Here is a 14,920-nt window from a genome sequence, read left to right on the forward strand (position 1 = left end):
TTCATCTCTTGGTCTTCCTCTACGATTTTTACCCTCCACGCTGCCCTCCAATACTAAACTGGTGATCCCATGCTGCCTCAGAATATGCTCTACCTACCGATCCCTTCTTCTAGTCAAGTTGTGCCACAAATTTCTCTTCTCTCCAACTCTATTCAATACCTCCTCATGAGTTATGTGATCTATCCACCTAATCTTCAGCATTCTTCTGTAGCACCACATTTCGGAAGCTTCTATTCTCTTCTTGTCCAAACTATTTACCGTCCACGTTTCACTTTCATACATGGCTACACTCCATACAAATACTTTTAGAAACGACTTCCTGACACTTAAATCTATACTCGATGTTAACAAATTTCTCTTCTTCAGAAACGCTTACCTTGCCATTGCCAGTCTACATTTTATATCCTCTCTACTTCGACCACCATGAGTTATTTTGCTCCCCAAATAGCAAAACTCATACACTACTTTAAGCGTCTCATTTCCTAATCGAATTCGTTTAATAATTGCTTCTTTTAATTTATAGTCTTTCGAGTACACTCCAAGCAGCCGTTCACGTAAGTAAATCAGAATTACAGAAGACTGGTAGAGAAAACGAACCAGACTAACAGAACAAACACTAATGACGATGCGAAAAACATAGGCAAAAAATTTGAAATAATATATTCGAAATTTCACAAAATTATTTAGTTTACGTCTGTCAGTTCTAATCTCTCTTGTCGGTTCCGTTATGAACGATTTTGGTTGTCAATAATGTTGGCACAGGCGTTGGTAAGTCGTATCCTAACAACATCCTGCAACTGAACTCGGGCTCGTTCGCTACCTATTTTTCACGTGGCTCATCTGCAAAGGGGGTTGGTAGTAAACGGTTGCATTTGCGCCCCTACTATTGAGTCATATATTGGCTAGCTTTTGAACAGCAGTGAATTGAACTATACACATTCAGATTGAAACTTATTTACTCAAAAGAAACTCTTTAACTTTGTGGCCATGCATTTTTAACTTCACGAATAAATCCGATCTGTACAGATAGTAATCGGTGCAATTCGTACACTGTTTATTGTCTCGCACCTACACACATTCACGTTGTTCCTTCGCATACACTGGCGTCCTTGCTTACACTCGCGGCACTTTGCAGCTCCCAACTTGCCACCACAGCGGACCAACGACAAAAGACCCAAGATTCCCGCTCATATCCACAGTCCTGAGTCGGGTCACATGACACTACAGTAGTCAAAATAATCCCTAAACAATTCGTTTATAATTTTTTATAAGATTTAAATACTTAAATCTAAATACATGATATAGTTTTACACATTTATCACCACAATTTTATAATTCGTTGCAATTAAAAGAAAACCAAAACACTATGCAACGCAACTACAGCGCCCATCAAAACACAAAACAAGTATTTTCCGGTCTATTTTGCCCAACATATTATCTCTGCTGCTGTGCTTTAAATTTGAATTGCGAACTACTTGAAAGAGCTCCATATTATCCCTTGTTACCTTACCAATTTTGACGTGACGTCCGACTGGTTGACGCAGCCAGAAAGTGATTTGTGCCTTGCATTACTCTGCAGTCATAAGGCAGAGATGGTGCTACGCTTACGCTGTGTATTTACTGTACAAAGTGACTCTGCTTGAACTTCAACCTAGCTGTGGTAACTGTAAATTTCCGCACACAATTACACATGAATCCATGGCATCAACGTCTGGTTTGTAGAACGGGTGTTATATGCTAGTAGGGTTTTCCTTCAATTATGTGGGAACCTTGTCATTCTTTGTCTGACTCATTCCAAATCGTCCTCCTGTAAATAGGCAACGAAATGTGTGTATAGTCTTCTGTCCCTAAGATTACTGTTTTCTATGTATATATAATCTCCAATTGTGCAGCAGATGTTAATTCATTTTCAGAGTGCAGCTTCATAATCTTCGCGAGGAATTAGTGAACATAACGTGATGGTGACTTACAGAGCATGGTTAAGCAGTGGGTAGAGTACTTTGGTCGTATTCGGGAGTAAAGGGTTTCGGCCAACCTGGTTTCTGTAAGTCAATTCTGGTGAATACATGACTGATTTGCTCGCAAGGACAGCTGTCGATCCCTTCACATGTCCTACTACATCTACGTCAATACTCTACTAATGATTATAGAGTGAATGGCAGACAGTATTTATTGTATCTTACATTAAGATTTCTCCCCATTCATCTACAGATCAGTCGTAAGAAGAATGATTGCTTCTGTGTCTAAGGATATTCTTAGTTTCTGTCCCAAAAGACGCTTTTTGAGCTTATGTAAACAGATTCTAGCAACATGTACAACGTCTTTCTTCGAGTGCCTGCTAGTTAAGTATCTCGCCAGTCAGTCAAGCCTGTGACCATTCGCTCTATGCCCTGTTTTAAATGCGTTCGGTTATGGTCTGATCTACCACTTACAAAATTTCTTATAGGCAACCGCATCAAGTACGAAATCCCGCGATTACTATTACTACCGTCCTCTACGTTATTAATACGTGGAGCACAACCAGACATTACTCCAGTATCTAGGTAACAGTCCATTAGAACGTTCTGAGTCCCGAGTCCCACCTGTCAAGAAATTTTCGATCGATTGCAGTCGCCGCGCGGGATTAGCCGAGCAGTTTGAGGCACTGCAGTCATGGACTGTGCGGCTGGTCCCGGCAGAGGTTCGAGTCCTCCCTCGGGAATGGGTGTGTGTGTTTGTCACTAGGATAATTTAGGTTAAGTAGTGTGTAAGCTTAGGGACTGATGACCTTAGCAGTTAAGTCCCATAAGATTTCACACACATTTGAACATTTTTTTGATTGCAGTTGTCTTGGTTAGATATTCCATCGCTACGTAATGTATTATTTCAGAAGATAATGTTGGCACCATCCGAGCTTGTGCTCCGTTTCTAAAAACCCCACTGCCGAAGGGGCTACGAACCTTTTCTTCCTTTTTGAGACTGAGAGAAGTCGTCGTCACGGATTCAGTATGCTTTATATTGTTGTAGTTAGTTGGGGACCCGCATAATATTGAACTTACCTTGTTAGCTGAAAAGGGCTATTAATTCCTCAGCATTGTTTATAACTAACACGATACACCATTGATCGCACAGTTGATTGGTTAAAGCAGCTGTGACACAAAATATTTCTAAATGGGTCGTCTAGCGAAGGTACGGCTGTGCTTCAACAACAAGAGAAACAACATAACTGGAAAATGAGTTGTGAAAATGTTCATACTCCAGTGACTGTTAGAGAGATTCCCGAATACGCAGTGTAACTGGTGTCTGATATTGACCATCAGTTTTTTCTTCTTGAATTGCTTGCGCTTCCACTTGAAGACGAAGTGCCGCGCATCTGCTTCCAAGTGGCAGAACACTCTTCGACTACTGTAACAGCATACCGCAAGCGCTAGAGTGCAGCTTCAAACTCGCTCTTGTTGACTCACTTAGAAGCGCAAACTTGGGAAATTGCGCTATCGACGGACCACTACCGACCAGAGTGAGGGGTCGGTTTAAATTCCTTGTTGAAAGCAGTGCCAGTTCCTGCTAGCAGTTCATCAGTGGCCGGCGTGTTGCTCAGTGAAAGCCTTTTTCCGTTCATAACACGCAAAAAAAAAAATTTTGAAGCATGACCATCAGAGCACTTAGACTAAAAGATGAAAGTACAAGCATAACTGATAATTAAGCTGCTAAAAATGAAATAAATCGAGCTGGCTGGTGTCTCACTTTAATCATAAATAACCCCAAAGACCGATACCTACTTCGGTGATAGACATGAGAAGGTTATAAATTCAAATAGGACAGGTAATAAAGTGAAAGAAGCGAACAGCTTTTTGTTCTATAAATGAAGCTGAGTAAAATTGGGTCACATTTTCATGACAGGGAACTGCTAATCGAAAAAAAAGCACAGTAATCATACTGGAAGAATGTGTAGAAGTCGCTGTGGCTTCACAAAAGACAAGGCGGCAGCACCACTGAATAAAATCGAAAACTGCAGATCGCCGCGCGGAGTGGCCGCGCGGTTAGAGGCGCTATGTCACGGATTGCGCGGCCCCTCCCGCTAGAGGTTCGAGTCCTCCCTCGGGCACGGGTGTGTGTGTGTGTGTGTGTGTGTGTGTGTGTGTGTGTGTGTGGCTTTTAGTGTATAAGGCTAGGGAGCAGTATATATAAGAGATTAGTCATAAAATTTTACCCATTGCTTCGAAGTAATAAAGTTACGGAGTTTATTTTTGTTGGTACATGTCTGTAGTTTCTGGTACACGTGCAAATCCCCGCGCCGCAGCAGTGTAGCATGCCGCTAGGCAGTCTAAACAAAATTGTGCATTGCATTGATGAATTGCAGCATCGTACGGCAAAATTCGTTTTCGGCAGCAACGGAAATATTGCACCTGTGTCAGGCCATTGTAGATGAGTTTGTAAGCCACATAATCGCCAGGGACGAGTGCTGAGTGTATCGCTTGGCCCCGAGGCGGATCAGAGTAAGCAGTTTGCTGTAGTCTTTAGCAATAAATGAACGATTTTACAGTTACAGTATTTAGTTGCTGTCAAAGGTTAATACAGCTTAAATCGCTGATCCCAGTATCGGGAAAAAATTAAAGTCCACAGTAAGTTAATGAAATGGGAATATCTGGCACTTCGAGCTCCAGAAGCGCTGTACCTGTCACGGGATGCGTGAGTGATGCTTGATAATTACGAGACACTTAATAATTGTGAGACCAAGTTCAATGTCACGCACGACGTAGGTTATTGCAGCACAGATATTCTGATGAAATGATTCAGTCTTGTCACATGCACTCGAAACTCCCGCGGCAGCACCCAAGGGCGATACGACGAAATTCAACAGAGACCAACAGAGCGGAGCGATTACTCAAGAGTCCAGCGCCAGTGGTGGTGAGAAACGGCTGAGTACCGTAGCTGGAATGATCTGCTTCGGGTGGCTGCCAAGACAGAACTGATTGCCGACTTAGGCGTAGTTGGAACTCTTTTTGGCAGAGCCGACACATCTACGACGTTCGTGGTCTGTGCCATCAATTACGTCTTCGTCCATTCATGCCCGAGGGAGTGATACTGCTCCACGACAATGGTCCAACTCATCCCTCTCAGAACAGACGCACATGCTGTTTCTTCGGGCAATCAGACTTTCGCTAACACCTGTATTCTCGCAACATGGCACCCAGTCACTCCTTCCTTTTCGTTGGCAGAAGAAAATATTTCGTGGCAGTCATTTTCAGAATGCTGTCGTGATTTTCGAAGTGGCACGTTTCCTGAACAGCCAGAAAGCAAACTTGTGCAAGCAAGTGATTCGTAGTCGGGAAAAGTATGTTGCATCGCGGGGTGAAAGGACGACTGACAAGTACCTACCTAAGTAATACACTTCCGCTTTGATCGGCTTTGAGTATGTTGTAGTGCAGGGGAAAATAAGACACATTTTTTTATACGTGCCCATACGGCCGTTAAGGGGCTCCGGAAAGGCTCAAAATCATGAAAAGTTCAATTTTTACTTTCTTGCGTTTTCTGAATCTGCAGACTATTACCTTTTAATAGATATATAATTTATTCAACTCCGAAGACTACAACTATTTTTAATTTTTTTTTGAAATGTGTTCTACATGGGCGTGACCCACTGTGGCGCTGTTAAACTGCTGTCAAATGGTGTTATTATTAACGTCCGTGTTCATCAGGTACATTTTAGTGATGTGAAATAAAGTATGTGTTGTGGCTAACCTGTGATGGTTCAATATATATCGCTGGTGTGATTGTCGATTGTTTCATGTTTATTTGCTCTGTCGTTATCTCGAAAATATTCGTAGTTAATTCTGTTTCTTGAGTCTCTGTTTTGTTGAAGTATAATAATGAGTAAAAGTAAAGTTATTAGAAATCCTCTGAAGGCTTTTAAGAAAAGGAGAAATGTTGGAAAGCCAAAGGTATGTGTTATTACTGTAAACAATAAAGACGATAACCAAGTGAGTGAACCTAACCTCTCAAGTACACCTGCCCGTAGCAGTCAAAGTGGGAAAGAAAATACTTCACAGAAGAAGCTTGGTTCAATGAGTGAAAACTATGAATGTTTTATGTGCGAATCGGATGTGAATGAAATATTTGTTATGTCGGTTCTCAAAGGAATTTTTTCAAACTGTGTAAGATGTATTCATTGTAGTGAAGTTGGTCTGGAACTCTCCATAATAAAGCACGTAGGACTTGCTAGTGAAATACAACTGAAATGTGATAAGTGTTCATACATGACCACCTTTTGGAACAGTGTTGCAGTAACTGCAACTGAAGAAAATGGTAGCAAAATCTACGAACACAACAACGAGCGATGCTTGCTTTAGACAAGGAACGCCTTCGGGCTGCAGACAGGGCTGTAAAGAGTCTAGAAATACAAGCAAGAGTAAACAGGAGGAGGAACAAGAGGAAGCTGGAGGAGGAGTTTGCAGAGGATGAAGATAATCCATCCTATGGACCTGGAATGTACTAAAAAGGTAATCCAATCTTTGTCGCTCGATTCCCAAAACTTTTATTTTCTCATACTAATTACATGTTTTCTAAGGATCTTCCAAACATATGTGTTTCAAACTTTCAGTAAATGTTACACAGTACCTTCTGCATAATTTAACACAGCCTTTTTCCAAAAAACTGTATATTTTTGAATATATAAATAAAAAATTGCAAAAAAATGTTGTGAATTTTCATTACAATTGAAAAAAAAATCATCTTTAATAACTGAACTAAAATTTTGTAAAATCCCTGTGTTAAGTTGTAGTCCATATTCCAATAAATAATCTGTAAAAAGTTCAACTTCCTACCACAAATACTTTGTGAGGAAAGATGTAATTTATAAGCGTTATTTTAACATTGCAAGTATAGGGCGTTCCGGAGCCCCTTAAGAGGAAGAAACGCCCATTTTTAAAAAAATGAGTTCAGTATTTGTGAGTGAATACTGTTAAACGATAACGAATCGAACAAGACACATCAAATAAAAATTCTATTGGTTTTAATGAACGTTACAACAGTGCACCCAGATTTCTAGAAAAAGTCAAATATTTCTAAATCCTCTGTGCTTCGAGCGCAAACTCAAAGTGTAGTCAGCATTTTTTAAATCTGAATAGTTCTGCATTTCCTCTGTATTGTATAGATTTACTATGAAGTTACAACAATAACAATTTCAAATATAAAATAATTAAATGTGAAAATGTTACAACTTGAAAAAAATAAGGCATATCTAAAAAAGAAAACACATCGATTTATACACTCCTGGACATGGAAAAAAGAACACATTGACACCGGTGTGTCAGACCCACCATACTTGCTCCGGACACTGCGAGAGGGCTGTACAAGCAATGATCACACGCACGGCACAGCGGACACACCAGGAACCGCGGTGTTGGCCGTCGAATGGCGCTAGCTGCGCAGCATTTGTGCACCGCTGCCGTCAGTGTCAGCCAGTTTGCCGTGGCATACGGAGCTCCATCGCAGTCTTTAACACTGGTAGCATGCCGCTACAGCGTGGACGTGAACCGTATGTGCAGTTGACGGACTTTGAGCGAGGGCGTATAGTGGGCATGCGGGAGGCCGGGTGGATGTACCGCCGAATTGCTCAACACGTGGGGCGTGAGGTCTCCACAGTACATCGATGTTGTCGCCAGTGGTCGGCGGAAGGTGCACGTGCCCGTCGACCTGGGACCGGACCGCAGCGACGCACGGATGCACGCCAAGACCGTAGGATCCTACGCAGTGCCGTAGGGGACCGCACCGCCACTTCCCAGCAAATTAGGGACACTGTTGCTCCTGGGGTATCGGCGAGGACCATTCGCAACCGTCTCCATGAAGCTGGGCTACGGTCCCGCACACCGTTAGGCCGTCTTCCGCTCACGCCCCAACATCGTGCAGCCCGCCTCCAGTGGTGTCGCGACAGGCGTGAATGGAGGGACGAATGGAGACGTGTCGTCTTCAGCGATGAGAGTCGCTTCGGCCTTGGTGTCAATGATGGTCGTATGCGTATTTGGCGCCGTGCAGGTGAGCGCCACAATCAGGACTGCATACGACCGAGGCACACAGGGCCAACACCCGGCATCATGGTGTGGGGAGCGATCTCCTACACTGGCCGTACACCACTGGTGATCGTCGAGGGGACACTGAATAATGCACGGTACATCCAAACCGTCATCGAACCCATCGTTCTACCATTCCTAGACCGGCAAGGGAACTTGCTGTTCCAACAGGACAATGCACGTCCGCATGTATCCCGTGCCACCCAACGTGCTCTAGAAGGTGTAAGTCAACTACCCTGGCCAGCAAGATCTCCGGATCTGTCCCTCATTGAGCATGTTTGGGACTGGCTGAAGCGTCGTCTCACACGGTCTGCACGTCCAGCACGAACGCTGGTCCAACTGAGGCGCCAGGTGGAAATGGCATGGCAAGCCGTTCCACAGGACTACATCCAGCATCTCTACGATCGTCTCCATGGGAGAATAGCAGCCTGCATTGCTGCGAAAGGTGGATATACACTGTACTAGTGCCGACATTGTGCATGCTCTGTTGCCTGTGTCTACGTGCCTGTGGTTCTGTCAGTGTGATCATGTGATGTATCTGACCCCAGGAATGTGTCAATAAAGTTTCCCCTTCCTGGGACAATGAATTCACGGTGTTCTTATTTCAATTTCCAGGAGTGTATATAGAACACACAAGATTAAAAGATAGATAAAATTTTGTACATACACTGAAGAACCAAAGAAACTGGTATAAGCATGCGTATTCAAATCCAGATACATGGAAACCGGCAGAATACGGCACTGTGGTCGGCAACGCCTATATAAGACACCAAATGTCTGGCGAAGTTGTTAGCTGGTTACTGCTGATACAGTGGCAGCTTATCAAGATTTAAGTGAGTTTGAACGTGGTGTGACTGGAAAGATGTTGCCTGGTCGGACGAGTCTCGTTTCAAATTGTATCGAGCGGATGGACATGTACGGGTGTGGAGACAACCTCATGAATCCGTGGACACTGCATGTCAGCAGGGGACTGCTCAAGCTGGTGGAGGCTCTGTATTGGTGTGGGGCGTCTGCAGCTGGAGTGATAAGACTCTGATATCTGACATGTGTACGTAAGTATCCTGTCTGATCACCTACATTCATTCATGTCCATTGTGAATTCCGACGGACTAGGGCAATTCCAGCAGGACAGTGCGACAACCCACACGTCCAGAATTGCTACATAGTGACTCAAGAACACTCTTGTGAGTTTACACTTCCACTGAGCACCAGTCTCCACAGACATGAGCATTATTGAGCATGTCTGGAATGCCTTGCAACGTGCTGTTCAGAAGAGATCTCCATGCCGTGTAGAAGATATCTCCACCCCCTCGTACTCCTAAGGATTTATGTACAGCCCTTCAGGATTCATGTCATTTCCCTCCAGCAGTACTTCAGACATCAATCAAGTGCATTCCACATCGTGTTGAAGCACTTCTGCGTGCCCGCGGGGCCCTACACGATATTAGGCAGGTGTACAAGTATCTTTGACTGTTCAGTGTATATATATAATCTCCCCATTACTACTCAGTACGCGAAAGTGGCACAAGTTGCCCACTTCAGATATCTGGGAGTGATAATCCAGCCATGAGGACTGAACTCAATAGCCAATAAAGGTACAATCTCCAGATTACAAAAAGGATATAAGCTCACTTGGAATCACTATAGTAAGAAATCTATTTCTGTCAATCCGAAACTAAGGCATTACAACACAGTAGCCCTACCAGAAGCACTTCATGCTGCAGAAACTACAGTGATTCGTGATCATACTAAGATCAGAGAGATTGAAAAGCAGGAAAGAAAAATTCTGAAGAAAATACATGGACCAGTGTTTCGGGAAGGAATTTGGGTGAAGAGGCCAACGAGAGAGAGATACAAAGACATAGAAACAATAAGACACCATTAGAAAGAGAAGGATGAAATTTTATGGACTTATCAGCAGGTTCAAATGGCTCTCAGCACTATGGGACTTAACAGCGGAGGTCATCAGTCCTCTAGAACTTAGAACTACTTAAACCTAACTAACCTAAGGATTTCACACACATCCACGCCCGAGGCAGAATTCGAACCTGCGACCGTAGCGGTCGCGCGATTCCAGACTGCAGCGCCTAGAACCGCTCGGCCACTCCGGCAGGCATATCAGCAGGATGAATAAAAGCAGGCTCACAGGACAAGTCTTTGAGATAGTAAACAAGAGCAAAAACAAGACAAAGTGGATCACTGAAGCAGAAGAAGACATTAAAGGACTGGGGATCACAGAAGACGACATAAACAATAGAGAACAGTTTAGAAGCATCATACTGAAACACCCACTTAAACAAGAACATACGAAGAACAGAACGGGAAAGAGATGGTCGGAAGAACGCAAGAGAGAACACAGTGAACGTATGAAGAGAATTTGGGAAGAACGAAGAAAGAAGAAGAAATCATGACTCCTGAATTTCAGTCGGTCTCTCAAAAGGGATATATATATATATATATATATATATATATATATATATAGTGTGTGTGTGTGTGTGTGTGTAGAGATATTTATCCGGTCAAGACTTACTAAGCATCTCAACATGACAAGTGGCATTGAAGCGGACATTTATCGAGCGCGCGTACAACGATATGGAGATATTTTTTTTTAGCTTAATTTTGACAAATGCGTTTCTGAAATACTACTACGCCGTATATGACTGAATTAGGTATTAACGGTGCTATATGTTTTCCTATTCGTCAGATGTCGAAATGAGAAAGGAATTAGTGTCGGGGAGGGAGGCGATTTTGAAAAGAAAGGCTTCTTTGGCAAATCTGGGTGCACCGTTATAACATGCATTAAAAAGGATAGAACTTATATTTGAAGTTATTTCATGTATGTTAATGTTTCAACGGTATACATGCAGAAATCTTAAACTCAGTATTTCTCAAGTGGCTGTTTCACTCCGTTTAGTGGCCGTATGGGCAGTTATAAAAAAATGTTTGTCTTGAAACTTCCTGGCAGATTAAGACTGTGTGCCAGACCGAGACTCGAACTCAGGACCTTTGCCTTTCGGGGACAAGTGCTCTACCAGCTGATCTACCCAAGCACGACTCACGCCCCGTCCTTACAGCTTTACTTCTGCCAGTATCTCGTCTCCTACCTTCCAAACTTTACAGAAGCTCTCCTGCGGACCTGGTGATACTGGCAGAAGTAAAGCTGTGAGGACGTGGCATGAGTCGTGCTTGGGTAGCTCAGTTGGTAGAGCACTTGCCCGCGAAAGGCAAAGGTCCCGAGTTCGAGCCTCGGTCCGGCACACAGTTTTAAGCTGCCAGGAAGTTTCATATCAGCGCACACTCCGCTGCAGAGTGAAAATCTCATTCTGGAATGTTTGTCTAATTTTGCTCTACACTACGACAGATTCAGTGCGTAGCAAAATCGAAGTGTATCCTTTGGGTAGGTTTACTTGCAAAACCACTGCCATATTCGGTTGTCGCAGCTTATATATATAACAGAAATACTGAATTGATGAAAGGAGAAAATACAAAAAGGCAGTAAGTGAAGCAGGCGAAAAGGAATACACACGTCTCAAAAATGAGATCGACGGGAACTGCAAAATGGCTAAGCAGGAATGGCTAGAGGACAAATGTAAGGATGTAGAGGCTTATCTCACGAGGGGTAAGATAGATTCTGCCTACAGGGAAATTAAGGAGACCTTTGGAGAAAAGAGAACCACTTGCATGAATATCAAGAGCTCTGATGAAAACCCAGTTCTAAGAAAAGAAGGGAAAGCAGAAAGGTGGAAGGAGTATATAGAGGGTCTATACAGGGGCGATGTTCTTGAGGACAATATTATGGAAATGGAAGAGGAGGTAGATGAAGGTGAAATGGGAGATATGATACTGCGTGAAGAGTTTGACAGAGCACTGAAAGACCTAAGTCGAAACAAGGACCCGGGAGTAGACAACATTCCATTAGAACTACTGACAGCCTTGGGAGAGCCAGAGAAAACTCTACCATCTGGTGAGGAAGATGTATGAGACAGGTGAAATACCCTCAGACTTCAAGAAGAATATAATAATTCCAATCCCAAAGAAAGCAGGTTTTGACAGGTGTGAAAATTACCTAACTATCAGTTTAATAAGTCACAGCTGCAAAATACTGACGCGAATTCTTTACAGACGAATGGAAAAACTGGTAGAGGCCGTCCTCGGGGAAGATCAGTTTGGATTCCGTAGAAATGTTGGAACACATGAGGCAATACTGACCCTACGACTTATCTTAGAAGCTAGATTAAGGAAAGGCCAACCTACGTTTCTAGCATTTGTAGACTTGGAGAAAGCTTTTGACAATGTTGAGTGGAATACTCTCTTTCAAATTCTAAAGGTGGCAGGGGTAAAATACAGGGAGCGAAAGGCTATTTACAATTTGTACAGAAACCGGATGGCAGTTATAAGAGTCGAGGGGCATGAAAGGGAAGTAGTGGTTGGGAAGGGAGTGAGACAGGGTTGTAGCCTATCCCCGATGTTATTCAATCTGTATATTGAGCAAGCAGTGAAGGAAACGAAAGAAAAATTCGGAGTAGGTATTAAAATCCATGGTGAAGAAATAAAAACGTTGAGGTTTGGAAGAGCAGTTGAACGGAAGGGACAGTGTCTTGAAAGGAGGATATAAGATGAACATCAACAAAAGGGAAACGAGAGTAATGGAATGTAGTCGAATTAAGTCAGGTGATGCTGAGGGAATTAGATTAGGAAATGAGACACTTGAGGTAGTAAAGGAGTTTTCCTATTTGGGGAGCAAAATAACTGTTGATGGTCGAAGTAGAGAGGATATAAAATGTAGACTGGCAATGGCAAGGAAAGCGTTTCTGAAGAAGAGGAATTTGTTAACATTGAGTATAGATTTAAGCGTCTGGAAGTCGTTTCTGAAAGTATTTGTATGGAGTGTAGCCATGTATGGAAGTGAAACATGGACGATAAATAGTTTGGACAAGGAGAGAATAGAAGCTTTCGAAATGTGGTGCTTCAGAAGCATGCTGAAGATTAGATGGGTAGATTACATAACTAATGAGGAGGTATTGGATAGAATTGGGGAGAAGAGGAGTTTGTGGCACAACTTGACTAGAAGAAGGGATCGGTTGGTAGGACATGCTCTGAGGCATCAAGGGATCATCAATTTAGTACTGGAGGGCAGCGTGGATGGTAAAAATCGTAGAGGGGAGACCAAGAGAAGGATAGACTAAGCAGATTCAGAAGGATGTAGGCTGCAGTAGGTACTGGGAGATGAAGAAGCTTGCACAGGATAGGGTAGCATGGAGAGCTGCATCGAAACAGTCTCAGAACTGAAGACCACAACAACAACAACAACCAAAGCCGTGTGACAGCTCCTCGTAATGAAGTCACGGCATCCTCTCGGGGGACTACCTGCCGACGTGGGAGTGAGCGCCGGCGGTGTGCCGTGGCCCGGCGTGCCCTGCCGGTTGCGCCAGCGCCGCGCCGGTGCAGTGGCGGGAGAAAGTGAGTCGGGTCGCCGGGCGACGCGGGGCCGATCTGCGAGCGCGGCGCCGGGACAGCCGGCCTGGGCCGGACGCGCGAGTGCCAACCCGTGTCGACAAGGACGGACCCTCCTCCACGACAAGGACGCCGCGCACAGGCGACGCGGCGCCTCCGGCCGACCGTGCGCCGCGGTGACGCGCCGAGACGCGTGCCGCCGCCTCGTACGACACGGTTTTCGGCTTTGCCCTTCCTCGCCCTCCTGCTGGCGGGTTTCCCCCCTTTCAGATTTACTTGCCGGAGGCGCCGTTGCCGTGCTGCCGCGGTGTTGACCTACGACAGGATGCCCTCCTTGCACGGAGACTGGCCCATCAGTTTGCCTCAAGTACACTCAGAGTGCGCCAACCGTGACCAAGGACTCGACCCTTTTAAGCGAACACTGTCGCAACATCGGTTTCATTTAACCTGAAAAAAATTCTCTTTTTCCTTAGCTGGTATCGCACGACGTTTCGCTTTATCGTATTGGTGTTTGGATTTCGCGCCAAGCAATTAGCATGTTGTTAAGTAGTACGGAAACGTTCCTTGCGACCGACCTCTGAGCTTCCGAGGCGTGAAGCGAATCCCACTCGCAGCCGCGGCGAGAATCTGTGCAGCGCTGTGCGACGCGTGATACCAAGTACGCGACGTATTGCTGTACCGATTTACTAGGAGACTGAGATTCATTGGAAGAATCTCAAGGAAATGCAGTCCGAAAACAAAGGAAGTAGGTTGCAGTACACTTGTTCGCCGACTGCTTGAAAACTGCTCACTGGTGTGGGGTCCGTACCAGATAGGGTTGATAGAAGAGATAGAGAAGATCCAACGGAGAGCAGCACGCTTCGTTACAGGATCATTTAGTAATCGCGAAAGCGTTGCGGAGATGATAGTCCAGTGGAAAACTCTGCAGGAGAGACGCTCAGTAACTCGGTATGGGCTTTTGTTGAAGTTTCGAGAACGTACCTTCAGCGAGGAGTCAAGCAGTATATTGCTCCTTCCTACGTATATCTCGCGAAGAGACCATGAGGATAAAATCAGAGAGATTAGAGCCCACACAGAGGCATACCGATAATCCTTCCTTCCACGAACAATACGAGACTGGAATGGAAGGGAGAACCGATAGAGGTACTCAAGGTACCCTCCGCCACACACCATCAGGTGGCTTGCCGAGTATGGATGCAGACGTAGATGAAACATTTATTGGGGGAGCCGGCTTAATTGTTACGCTAGTACACTTGTAAAGTCTGTCAAAATGAAGATGAACAACCTTGCGAGACAGGGCTACTCTTCCCACTACTCTAAAGAACTAAACTCCGACCGAACAGGTCTCAGAAGGTCCAACGGGCACCGATCGGCCGCCGTGTCATCCTCAGACCACAGGCGTCAATGGATGCTGCTAC

General features: G+C 44.4%; 1 protein-coding gene across 4 annotated transcripts in view; it reads left to right on the forward strand.

Annotated features, from left to right (window-relative positions):
* Nucleotides 1–14,920, forward strand: part of LOC126466217 (disco-interacting protein 2) — a 648,438-nt gene that overhangs the window by 46,566 nt on the left and 586,952 nt on the right. The gene's annotated exons all lie outside the window — the stretch shown is intronic.

This window comes from Schistocerca serialis, chromosome 1 (assembly GCF_023864345.2).
Source record: "Schistocerca serialis cubense isolate TAMUIC-IGC-003099 chromosome 1, iqSchSeri2.2, whole genome shotgun sequence".
Taxonomy (NCBI): Eukaryota; Metazoa; Arthropoda; class Insecta; order Orthoptera; family Acrididae; genus Schistocerca; species Schistocerca serialis.